Consider the following 11695-nt stretch of genomic DNA (forward strand, 5'->3'; position numbering starts at 1 on the left):
GTAAGACTTTGGAAAAGATGATGGTACGCCGGATAAAGTGGCACGTACTGCCGACGATTAACCCGGGCCAATTCGGTTTTATGCCACAGCGGAGCACTGAAGATGCCCTCTTTGCCTTGATCGAGCACATCAGAGCTGAGGTCAGGGCAAAGAGGGTAGTATTGATGGTATCTCTAGACATAGAAGGGGCTTTCGACAGCGCCTGGTGGCCAACTATTAAACATCAGCTGGCCGCCAGGAAATGCCCCCGAAATCTGTACTCCACCGTGTGCAGTTACCTCAATGACCGCGAGGTCATTATTCGTTATGCGGGCGCCGAGTACGTGAGGCCCACAACCAAGGGGTGCGTTCAGGGATCGATTGGGGGGCCCATATTCTGGAATCTCCTGATTGATCCGTTGCTGGGCGCCCTCGAGGAAGAGGGCCTACGCGTGCAAGCCTTCGCCGACGACGTAGTGCTCGTCTTCTCGGGCTCCTCTCCGGAGACTATCGCGCGGACCGCTAACTCCGTCCTCCGGCGGGTCTACGACTGGAGCTTGGACAACAAGCTGCGATTTGCTCCACACAAGACCAACGCCATGGTGATTACCAAGAAACTGAAAATAACACCTATTCAGATCACCATGGGCGGCGAAAGTATAAAGATGGTCACAGAAACCAAAATCCTGGGTCTTATTATTGACCACAGGTTGTCTTTTAAGCCGCACGTCGCCGACGTTTGCCGAAAGGCAACGGCCATTTATGGCCAATTGTCAAGGGCGGCCAAGACAACCTGGGGTCTGAACCCAGAGGTGGTGAGGACCATCTACATCGCCGCTGTGGAGCCAATCGTACTCTACGCTTCAAGCGTCTGGGTCCCAGCCGTAGATCAAGTCGGAGTGCGGAAGTTGCTGGACGCAGTTCAGCGAGGGTTCGCGCGGAAGATCAGCTGGACCTACAAAACTGCCAGTTTGAGTGCGGCACTGATCCTGTCAGGTATCTTGCCACTCGACCTGAGAATCCGAGAGGCAGCAGAATTGTACCGATATAAAAAGGGGTGAGGACATTGATGGTATGGCAGACAGGAAGGCTGAACAGCGAGTTAGCTTCCTGGATGCTCCCCATCCAGCCCTCGCTCCTGAGGTAGAGTTCTGTTGTCTCGAGGAAACACAGGCCGAAACCGACGCGGTAGAGGTGCAGGATGACTCAGGAGAGGGAGAGGGTTACCTGCAATATATTACCTGAATATCATACAGGTGGCGAGGCATGGAAGTCAGAGCAAGAAAACTCAAGTTAGAGGATTATTGCCCTGTCTTCCAAGCCGAAATGTGCGCAATTTCGAAGGCTATCGAGGACATCTTGAAGATGCCCGACATGAGGGTCGAGATTCTTAGCGACTCCAGGTCGTCGCTGGAGCTGCTAAGGGATCGATCTTCATTTAACCCGATAGCCTTTGAAATTAAAAACCTTATCCGGCGGGCTCGAAATATGGGTAAAACCATTCGGTTCCGCTGGGTTCGGGCACATGTAGGTATCGAGGGGAATGAGAGGGCTGATCACTTGGCGAAGGACGCGGCGCTCCACTCGAAATTGAGGGCTGCATACGATGGAGTGCCGATTTCAACTCTCCGCCGCAAAATTAGAGCCAGGACCGTCGGCGTCTGGCAGGAACGCTATACCGCGGGTCAAACTGCAAGTGTTACAAAAGCGTTTCTGCCAGACGTCGTGGCGTCTTACAAGTTGGTCAGGGAGGAACCTTTCTCCGCCTTGATGGCCCAAATCATCTCGGGCCATGGCGGCTTCTCGGCGTATCTCCACCGGTTCGGCCTGAAGGATAGCCCAGTGTGCATATGCGACGGTCGAACAGACGAAAGCGCATTGCACCTGGTGCTCGACTGCCCCAGGTTTGGCCGGTGGAGATGCGACCTTGAGATAGAATGTGGCATGGCCGTTGTGGAGACCAACCTGCCAACCTTTATCGCAAAGCCGTTGAGAAGGCATTTTGAAAAATACTGCCACAGAATTTTAGCCGATGTATTGCCGCGGAACGGCAGCAATATTAAAGTTAAACTTAAATAAATTTGTATTAATTGTAATTAAATAGTTAGGTGAAACAATAGTTAATATGGTAGTTTATAAATGTTTAGTTAATATATAAATAGTAGTAGTAAATGTATATAAAGGTTCCCTATTTAAATTATAGGGCCCTTATACAACCCATAGAATTTAAGTAAAGCGCCTAATTGTAAGTAGAAAATTTTTGTAATAGCAATAGATTTAACCAATTAATATTAAAATAAATAAATATAGAAGTAGAATAGTGTAATCTTTTGTAAGTATGTAAGCCACTTAATTAAAATGTTAGTCATAAGAATAAACCCAAAAATGTTATGTTTTGATTTAATAAATAAAACTCCACACCTACAACCCCTACCGCTCAATGGTAGGGAGAAAGTAGTCATAGTAGCTCCTCGGCCCTGGGACGAAAGTTGCCAGGGGGGTAGGCCACTAGTTTAAAAAAAAAAAAACTTACCTAACCTAACCTAACCTAACCTAACCTAACCTGACCTAACCTAACCTAACCTAACCTAACCTAACCTAACCTAACCTAACCTAATGTTGGCATGTTACTTACGTTATTGCGGAATGTCAACCATTCTATCTTTAACATTTCAGGAATCTGATCGTCCCAATCAATACCGGCTGCCCACAATTTCTGCAGAAAAACTTTGGCTTTGATAACTATAGGAGCTAACCAACCTGATGGGTCATATAGCTTAGCGATATCTTGTAAAATAATTCGTTTCGTTGGAGCTTCGTAGTTTCTATCTTTTAAATCAAAATTTAATTCAAATTTATCGGATTCATCATTCCAATCTATGCCCAAGATTTTTCGTTTATCTTGTGTTAAGTTTTCTATTTCTGGACAGTTCGATGCCCATTTATGAAGTTCAAAACCTCCTTTGTTTAAGAGTTTTGTCAAACTATGTTTTAATGTGATAGCTTCATCAATTGTAGGAGTTCCTGTAAGCAAATCATCTACGTAGAAATCTGATGATAGAGCGCTGATAACTTCTTCTGAGAAATTTTCCTTTTCATCTTCGGCTAGTTGCTTCAATGTCTTGATTGCCAAATATGGTGCACATGAAGTTCCATAAGTGACTGTGGTTAGTCTATAGTGTTGGATTGCATCATCTGAGCTCCATCTCCATACAATCCGTTGATAGTCCCTTTCACTCTCTTCTATTTTAATTCTTCTATACATTTGGCGAATGTCTCCAACGAGAACTATAACATGTCGTCTCCATCTTAACGTTATGTCCCTTAGATCACTTTGAAGTGTTGGTCCAATTAACAAATTGTCATTTAACGATTTTCCATTATTAGTCTTGGCAGAGGCATCGAAGACGACACGAAGCTTGGTGGTGAGATGTTGATCGTTAATTACTGCGTGATGAGGTAAGTAACAGACGCTATTTGTATTTTTAATTGAAACAGGCTCCTTGTGGCCTTGGTCTAGATAATCTTGCATGAATGCTGTGTATCTATGTCGTAAATCTAGAAGAGTTTTAAATTTACGCTCCAGTGATGCCAGTCGTTTTAAAGCATTGGTTTCAGATTCACCCAAGTCAGGAGGATTGACAATAAATGGTAAGCGTACTACATATCTTCCTTCTTTTGTTCTACTATGTGTTTTTTTATAATATTGTTCACATTTCTTCTCATCGTTAGACATTACTTTTTGTCTAGATATAGGTTCTTCTAATTCCCAGAATTTACGAAGTGCTATATCTATTTCTATTTTTGCATGATGGCTAGATACTATTGTTTGTTGGTTATCAAGTTTATTGTTGCTTCCAGAGATCAACCAACCCAATGAAGTTTCTTGTGCCACAAGTGATCTTTCTTCATCTCTCTGAACCAATACACCCTGTTGAAGTATATCTGCGAATACTTCTGCGCCTAGGAGAAGATTTATGCGACCAGGCTGTGTGAATGTATAGTCCGCTAATTGTAAGCTATTAAGTTGTTGCCAATCGACATTATTTACACGCTGAGGTATGTATGACGTCAAGTTTCTCAATACATAAGCGTTGACTTTTATTTTTGTTTTTGGGTCGTGTGTTGACATTATTTCAAACTCTACAAGTGCTTTGGTGAATGTGTTCTTTGAGCTAACGTCTACTATGTTTCCTTGAATAGGAGCTTTCTTAAGACCCAATTCTTGGCACGCTCCTTCGGTAATCAATGATGCTTGTGATCCTTGATCGACAAGTGCGCGAAGGGTATATAGGTTAAAGGTTATCACGGGCTATTATCCGCAACTCGACGACTACAGCGCGCCTATTTTGCGTGGTGAGGAGGGCGGCTAATCCTGCCACCCTAGTTCCTCAAGGTAATGTATCAAACCTCTGGTGTCACCCATGACCTCGGGGAGAGTCCTCGGTGACCCCAGGTGTTTGGCTCGGTATGAGGCCACACTCCTACACTCCAAAATGACGTGTGCGGCCGTTTCGTCCGCCTCCGTGCAGGCTCTGCACAGTGGGCTGTCGGTGACACCTATATTGAACAGATGCTTGTTAAAAGGGCCGTGACCCGTTAGTACATGAGTTATTTTCCGTAACCTAGGTCGTGGAAGTTTTACTAGCTTGCGAGAGAGCTTGGGGTCTATTTGTGGTAGAGCTTCTTTTGCTTGTCTACACCCACTTACGTTCATCCAGTACTTATTATGTAATTCCTTGGTGTGTTGGCGTATTACCTTCGTAGGCCAGCTAGGCGGGAGAGGGATAGTTGGTTCTGGTCCTTTTGCTGTCATCGCTGAGCCTCTCCTGGCCAATTCATCAGCGGCATCATTCCCTCGTGAGTTACTGTGTCCCTTTATCCATTGAAGAGTTACTTGGTTGTTATTTTCGCATAACTCCCTCAGACATTGGTGACAGTTGTATATTAGCTTAGAGGTGATAGTGTGGCTTTGTAGGGCTTGTAGTACTGATTTGCTATCTGAGAGGATGCGGATGGAGTAGTCTTTTACCTTTCGAGTCAAAGTAGCAGTGACTGCTTCTATGATACCCATACATTCTGCTTGGAAGACAGTGTTATGAGCTCCTAGTGATGCAGCTATTCTTATATTTAGGTCATCCGAGAACACTCCGTATCCCGTGCCCGACCTTGTCTTTGAGCCATCTGTGAAAATCCTAAGGTTTTTTATACTGAGGTCCTCTTTCAGTTCTTCATGCAGCTGTATTTTTTATCTCTTATCGAATATGTATTCCTTTGGAGATCTATCACTTACTGCCAACAGCAGAGGCTCCTTTTCAATCACCTCATTTAGAACCTCTGGGTGTGGGGATTGAGTGGTTTTCCAAAGATTTAATGTCTTCAACCTTACTGCGGCGCAGGCCGCCTCTTGTTTTATATAGAGGTGTAGTGCCGGAAGATTCAGCATAGCTTCTACAGCCGCGGTAGGTGTAGTTCGCATACATCCTGTGATAGCCATACACGCTAGTCTTTGGAATCGTTGCAGTTTATTACAAGTAGTGATCAGCTTGGTGCGTGGCCACCATACAACTGCGCCGTAACATATCATAGGTCGTATCACAGCTGTGTAGAGCCATAGTACGATGTTCGGGGCAAGTCCCCATGTCTTTCCCAACATTCTACGGCATTGCCAGAAGGTTACGGTAGCTGTATTTATTTTTGTTTCCAAGTGGGCCGCCCAGTTTAACTTGCTGTCAAGTATAACTCCTAAGTATTTCACTTCGCTGTTTAGTTGGAGTTCGGTGTTAAACAGTTTTGGCAGTTTATAGTTACCCAGGACTCTTTTGTTTGTGAACAATACCAATTCTGTTTTATGTGGGTTGACTGATAGGTCGTTATCTATGCACCATCTTTCCACGATTTTCAATGCTGCATTTGTTACTTCACATATAGTATTGGCAAACTTTCCGCTTATTAATATAGTTAGGTCGTCTGCGTAGCCTACCGTAAAGTAGTGATTTTCGTTTAGAGTGGTAATTAGATCATTTACTACCAAGTTCCATAAAAGAGGTGAGATAACTCCTCCTTGGGGGCAGCCTTTAGCTACAAATGCTTTCTGTGTCTCACTTTCATTTAGTAAAATCGCTCTGTGTTTGAGCATGTTTTCAATCCATGATGACAGAGTTGTACATACTCCATGGCGGTGTAATGCTTCTTTTATTTTTGTAAATTTTGTCTTATCGAAGGCTCCTTCAATGTCCACGAAAGTTCCTAGACAAAAGGTTTTTTCCGAAAGTGCGCCCTCTATAACGTTCACTACAGCGTGGAGTGCAGATTCGGTGCTTTTACCCTGACTGTATGCGTGTTGGTTGGGGTGTAGGGGTATGTTCTTAAGGTAATTCTCCCTCAGTTCTCTTTCACACAACCTTTCTAGGGTCTTTAGGGTAAAAGAGGTAAGGCTTATGGGTCTGTAAGATTTAGCGTTTGAATAGTCACTTTTACCTGGTTTAGGTATGAAGATCACTTTAACTTCCCTCCATATCCTAGGGATGTATCTATGCGCTAGACACGCCCTGAAAATGTTGATCAGCCGGTTGTGGAGACCTTCTCCTCCCCATTGCAACAAGGCGGGAAAGATCCCATCAGGTCCTGCTGACTTAAAGGGGTGAAAGGAATTTATAGCCCACTTTATTTTATCGGTTGTCACCAACTTGTGTGCTTGTTGCCAGTCAGCTTCCTCAGCGGTTATGTTTTCATTTACCCACTCGATATGCTGCATTATTTTGCATCCTGGAAAGTGAGTTTCCGTCAGGACTCGCTCTGTTTCCTCTGGTGAGTTGGTAAATGTACCGTCAGGTTTCAGCAGGGATCCGAGGATTTGCCTGGGTTGGTTAGAGTTTAATTTCCTTGCCCTGTTGGCCTGGTTATGGCATTGGATGCTGCTGCATCATGAAATTTACGCCAGCCTTCTGATCTTCTGTATCTGATGCGTTTCTTGTATTCAGACTTACACTCTTTGTAGATGTCGCAGTCGTATTGATCGCCTGTGTTCATTGCGCGTTTCAGATGTCTCCTCACTTTTTTCCTGAGCCTTTCTAATTCAGGTCCCCACCAGGTCTGGGGTCTTGGTCTGTCTGATTGAGGGCTGGTGAGGGGACATGTAGCATGATAACTGGCAGTCATGAATTCGTATATTTTTTCTATTTGGTTTTCGATGTTGTCTACTCCGATTATCCTGGCTGGGAGTGTTTCGTCCTTTAGACGCGATTCCATCAGCGACTTGTACTGAGTAAGATTCGTTCTGCGGGGTTTCCTCTTGGGAGGCGGTGTAGTGATGTTTACCTCCATGTTAAAAAGTATCCATTTGTGGTCTGAGCAGGATGCTTCTTTCGACACATGCCAATTGGATATATAATCAGACACTCCCTCTGTTGCTAAGGTGATGTCTATAATTGTTTTGCTCCTTCTATTTACAAAGGTGGGTTCTGAACCTACATTCAAGATATTAAGGTTAGTAGAAAAAAGGTATTCAGTGAGTTGCTTACCCCTTTTGTTGGTTGTTTGCATGCCCCAGAGCGGGTGATGTGCATTGCAGTCTGCAGCCACAATAAGCTCGCTCTTGGTTGTCTCGCATTAGTTCACCAGTTTGACAAGTTCTTCCGGCGGTGGGTCTTCCCCGTCCGGCATATAGACGGAGGCGACCACTATCGCTCTCTGGTGAGTTGGAAGGATGTGTCTGTCCAGTATTTTTATTGCGCATAAGTCTCTGTAACAAAAATCTGTTAGGGGTTGCACATGTAGATTATTAGAAATGTAGATACAGGCTCTAGGGTGTTCTGGTCCTGAGTAATGTATAAGCTTACCTCCGATATTGGAGAGATGGCATATCCGGCCCCGCCTAACCCACGGCTCCTGGATTAGGGCGAGAGCTGTAGGGTTAACCTCCAACCATTTCCGAAGTTGGGCCGTTGCGGTTTCGCTATGGTGGAGGTTTATTTGGATGGTGCTGCACTTAGAAGGGGATGCCATCTTTGGATAGCACACCCTCCTCGCCATCCCCGATGCAGAGCTCTTCAATGCCCTTGGTGCAGTCGGCATCGCCTTTGGTGCCCGTCGCCAGAAGCTCTTCGAGCTCCTTTAGGCTGTCGAGCACTTCCTCCGAGGGAGAGCTAGTGGCGCAGTTGCCGTCTGCTGGGTCAATTGCTTGAGCGTCCATGGGTTCCGGCAGTGCATCACTGTCGTCTATATTATTCCCAGTTGTTGTCGATGCCTCACCGTTTGTATCCTTAGAGGGGGGGGTCTCGGTGTATTTACCTCCTGGCCCCTGGAACTTCAGATATACTGAGCCCAGCATGAATGATAGCCGGCGCTCATGCTCCAAGATTTTGGGGATTTGGTCCTCCGGGATGCTTACCACGATGAAGCTGTGGTCGTTGTGGTGATAAAGGGCGTGTAACAACCAGCTGTCTACTTTGGCCCAAGAGTTCTGGAACCGTAGCATCCCGCCGATTGCTTTGGTGTCCTTCCATTCACCTGGTAGTAGAATGCCACACCTGACGCGGTTGGGAATTTCCCAGATGTTTTTTACTGCCAGGGTGTCACCGTTAGGGAGTTGGATTTCCGGGACAGCTATTTTCAGCCACTCCAATGTTTTAAGATTAGAGCACCACAGTTTTAGGATGCCCCCATCATAGACGGGTTTGCCCAGAAACGCAGGCCCTTCTCTGTCTTCATTCATAGCGGCCATCATGGCTGTCATGAGCTTATCTTCAAGCTTGCTTTGTATAAGCTGTGCCATATTCGCGTCAATATGCCCTGTAGTGGTAGATGTTATGGCCACAACAGGGTCGGTTTTCGCAGCGTTGGCGTATGTTGTCGGTTTGGGCCGATTTAGCAATTTGGCCCTCTTGTGGTCATCCCTCGGAGAGTTGGTGTCGTCCAAGCGAGTGCGTTTGGTGGATGTCGAGGGTTGGGCTACTCCGCCTGCTTTGTTGGAAGGAGGCCTTCAGTTGTCTGGGGCCTTCCTAGGATCATACCGGGCTTGCCTGACCGGCATATCCGAACCTCGTGAGGTGCTGGGTTGCGGTTCGGGTTCAGAGGAGGGCATTGAGGCGCTAGCTTTCTGAGCGTTGGCCTTGCGAAGGCGAGCTGCTATGCGCCTTTGCCTCCTGTTGGGTCGATGGCGATCTGTGTTGTCATGTGCCGAGTGACTTTCCCCTATTCGGGGTTTGTTTTGGTTTCGGCCCTTGTAAGATACGAGGGTCCAACCTGCCTCCAGTCTGCTGACTGATTGGGCAGACACTGCTGATGCGGTGTCTGTGCCCATAGACGGTTCCCTATTAGGCTCCTTGGTCTGTAATTTCTGGGTGCCAGCAGGTGCTGAACACGCTCCAGAGGTTTGTGTGGTCCCGGTGGATTTCTCCGCCGGGGAATTATTTTGTTTAGGGGTTTTTTTGGATCTTGGGTTGTCCATAGTTTACCGGGTAAGAACTTCGTTCCCCTCGCTCCCCACCCTCCACCGAGCCCGCAACTGGGGATGGTTAACTTAACCATCAGGGCTGCAAGGGGAATATAGGTCCAGCTGGTTGGCCTCTTGCGCGACATCGGGAGCTCGAGATGAGCGGCTGATGGATTCGATCCTATCCATCAGTTCCTCCACCCATTCTTACCCCGTCAGCATGGCTGAGCACCTCGTTATTCAAATTCTTCTAAGTCTTTTATCCTTTAAAATGTTTAAAGTCTTTTTTTAATGAAAATTATTCTAAGTTCTTAAATTGTTAAAATTTTACTAAGTCTTTTATTTCTTCAAAATTTTTATTAATTTAATTTTACTAAGTTTAATTATGTATGAAAAGTCAATTTTACTATACACTATTACTCACGATACCAGTCCAACACCTTATAATCTGTAATCCAGGCACTTCACTAATTTCACTCACTAACACTGAACGTACAATTCATTATCACTATATCCGGTTCGAGGATCCAATATTTAGTTACTACGTATTAAAAACCACTATGTATCCAGAAAACTCAATTTATTCTTTTTTTTTTTTTGAGAGGAGGTAATACTGTTACGTATTAATATGTCGGACTCGAGTGTCCGCGCAAGCGGACACCCCATACCGACTAAAACCTCCTCTGTGCTGTTAGCAGCTCTGGCTTTCACAGCGAAGTAGGACGAGGGCCGTGGAGGCCGCAAAGACTACGCAACAACAGTCGCGGGGCGTCTCCTACTCGAACTAGAGACTCGAATCTCAGACTGGCTGTGTACTTGTGGGAAAAAAAAAACCTTATAAGATTCGAACCGTGATCACCAACACGTTAGTCCAATGTCAAACGACAAAGCTATTTGGTAATTCTCAATTTATTCAAAAGACAGATGCAGGTCCTATAAACTGTTGCAAATAGTTTAATCGAGTGCTTATTCTATGCTAGCGCCACCTAGTTATAAAGTGTGTAAACTCTCTCGAATCTTAACAGTGCTCCTCTGTGGCATAAATCCGTACTGGCGAGTACTCATCCTGGGGATAAGGTGGAATTTGAGTCGAGCCACCAACATTTTTTCGAAGATCTTCCCCAATATTGGTGGTAGACCAATCGGTCTGTAAGCCTTCGGCGTCGTGTAGTCGCCTTTTCCGGGCTTCCGCAGGACAACGACAATAGCTTCTTTCCATGCAACCGGAAAGTAGTGCAGCTGTAAGCATTTATTGAAGAGGGCTAGAATTAAGTTGGGCGCGTTTGAGATGGTATGTGAGCATATGTCGGCAGTGAAGCCATCCGCTCCTGGGGCTTTTTTAGGGTTAAATGACCTGGCAGCTAGTATAAGTTCTAGCATAGTGAACGGTGGGTCGCAGGAAACATCTTGTTCAGGTTTTAGTCGGTATGGGGTGTCCGCTTGCGCGGACGCTCGAGTCCGACATATTACGCCCCGATCCGGGGCGTAAATACGTAACAGTATTACCTCCTCTCAAAAAAAAAAAGTTAATACGTAGTAAGTAAATATTGGATCCTCGAACCGGATATAGTGATAATGAATTGTACGTTCAGTGTTAGTGAGTGAAATTAGTGAAGTGCCTGGATTACAGATTATAAGGTGTTGGACTGGTATCGTGAGTAATAGTGTATAGTAAAATTGACTTTTCATACATAATTAAACTTAGTAAAATTAAATTAATAAAAATTTTGAAGAAATAAAAGACTTAGTAAAATTTTAACAATTTAAGAACTTAGAATAATTTTCATTAAAAAAAGACTTTAAACATTTTAAAGGATAAAAGACTTAGAAGAATTTGAATAACTTAGAAAATTTTAAAGAAAAAAAAAATACAGAAAAATTTCAACAATTTAAGGACTTAGAATAATTCGCATTTAAAAATACGCTATAAGCTGAATTCAGTATGGAGGAACTTCAAAGTAGTCAGCTAGAAACCTATAATCTTATTAAAAGATTGATGGAGAACGTCAAAAAATGTCCAAAAGAACGTATGACTAAAGCCCATTTAGAAACAAGATTGGAAATGCTGGAATCTTATTGGCAAAAATTCCAAACCAAACATGACGCTTTGGCATCAATTTCTGCAGACAAAAGAGCACAATTGAGCTACTTTAAAGAAAATATTAGTGATGACTGTTTTGACTTCTATTTAGATTTAAAAACTCGAATTAAAGAAAAATTAAATGCTCTAGAAGGTACAGCGAATTCAGCTCTTAAAGCAGTACCAACTGACAACCCTCT

Source organism: Leptidea sinapis, chromosome 2, assembly GCF_905404315.1.
Source record: "Leptidea sinapis chromosome 2, ilLepSina1.1, whole genome shotgun sequence".
Taxonomy (NCBI): Eukaryota; Metazoa; Arthropoda; class Insecta; order Lepidoptera; family Pieridae; genus Leptidea; species Leptidea sinapis.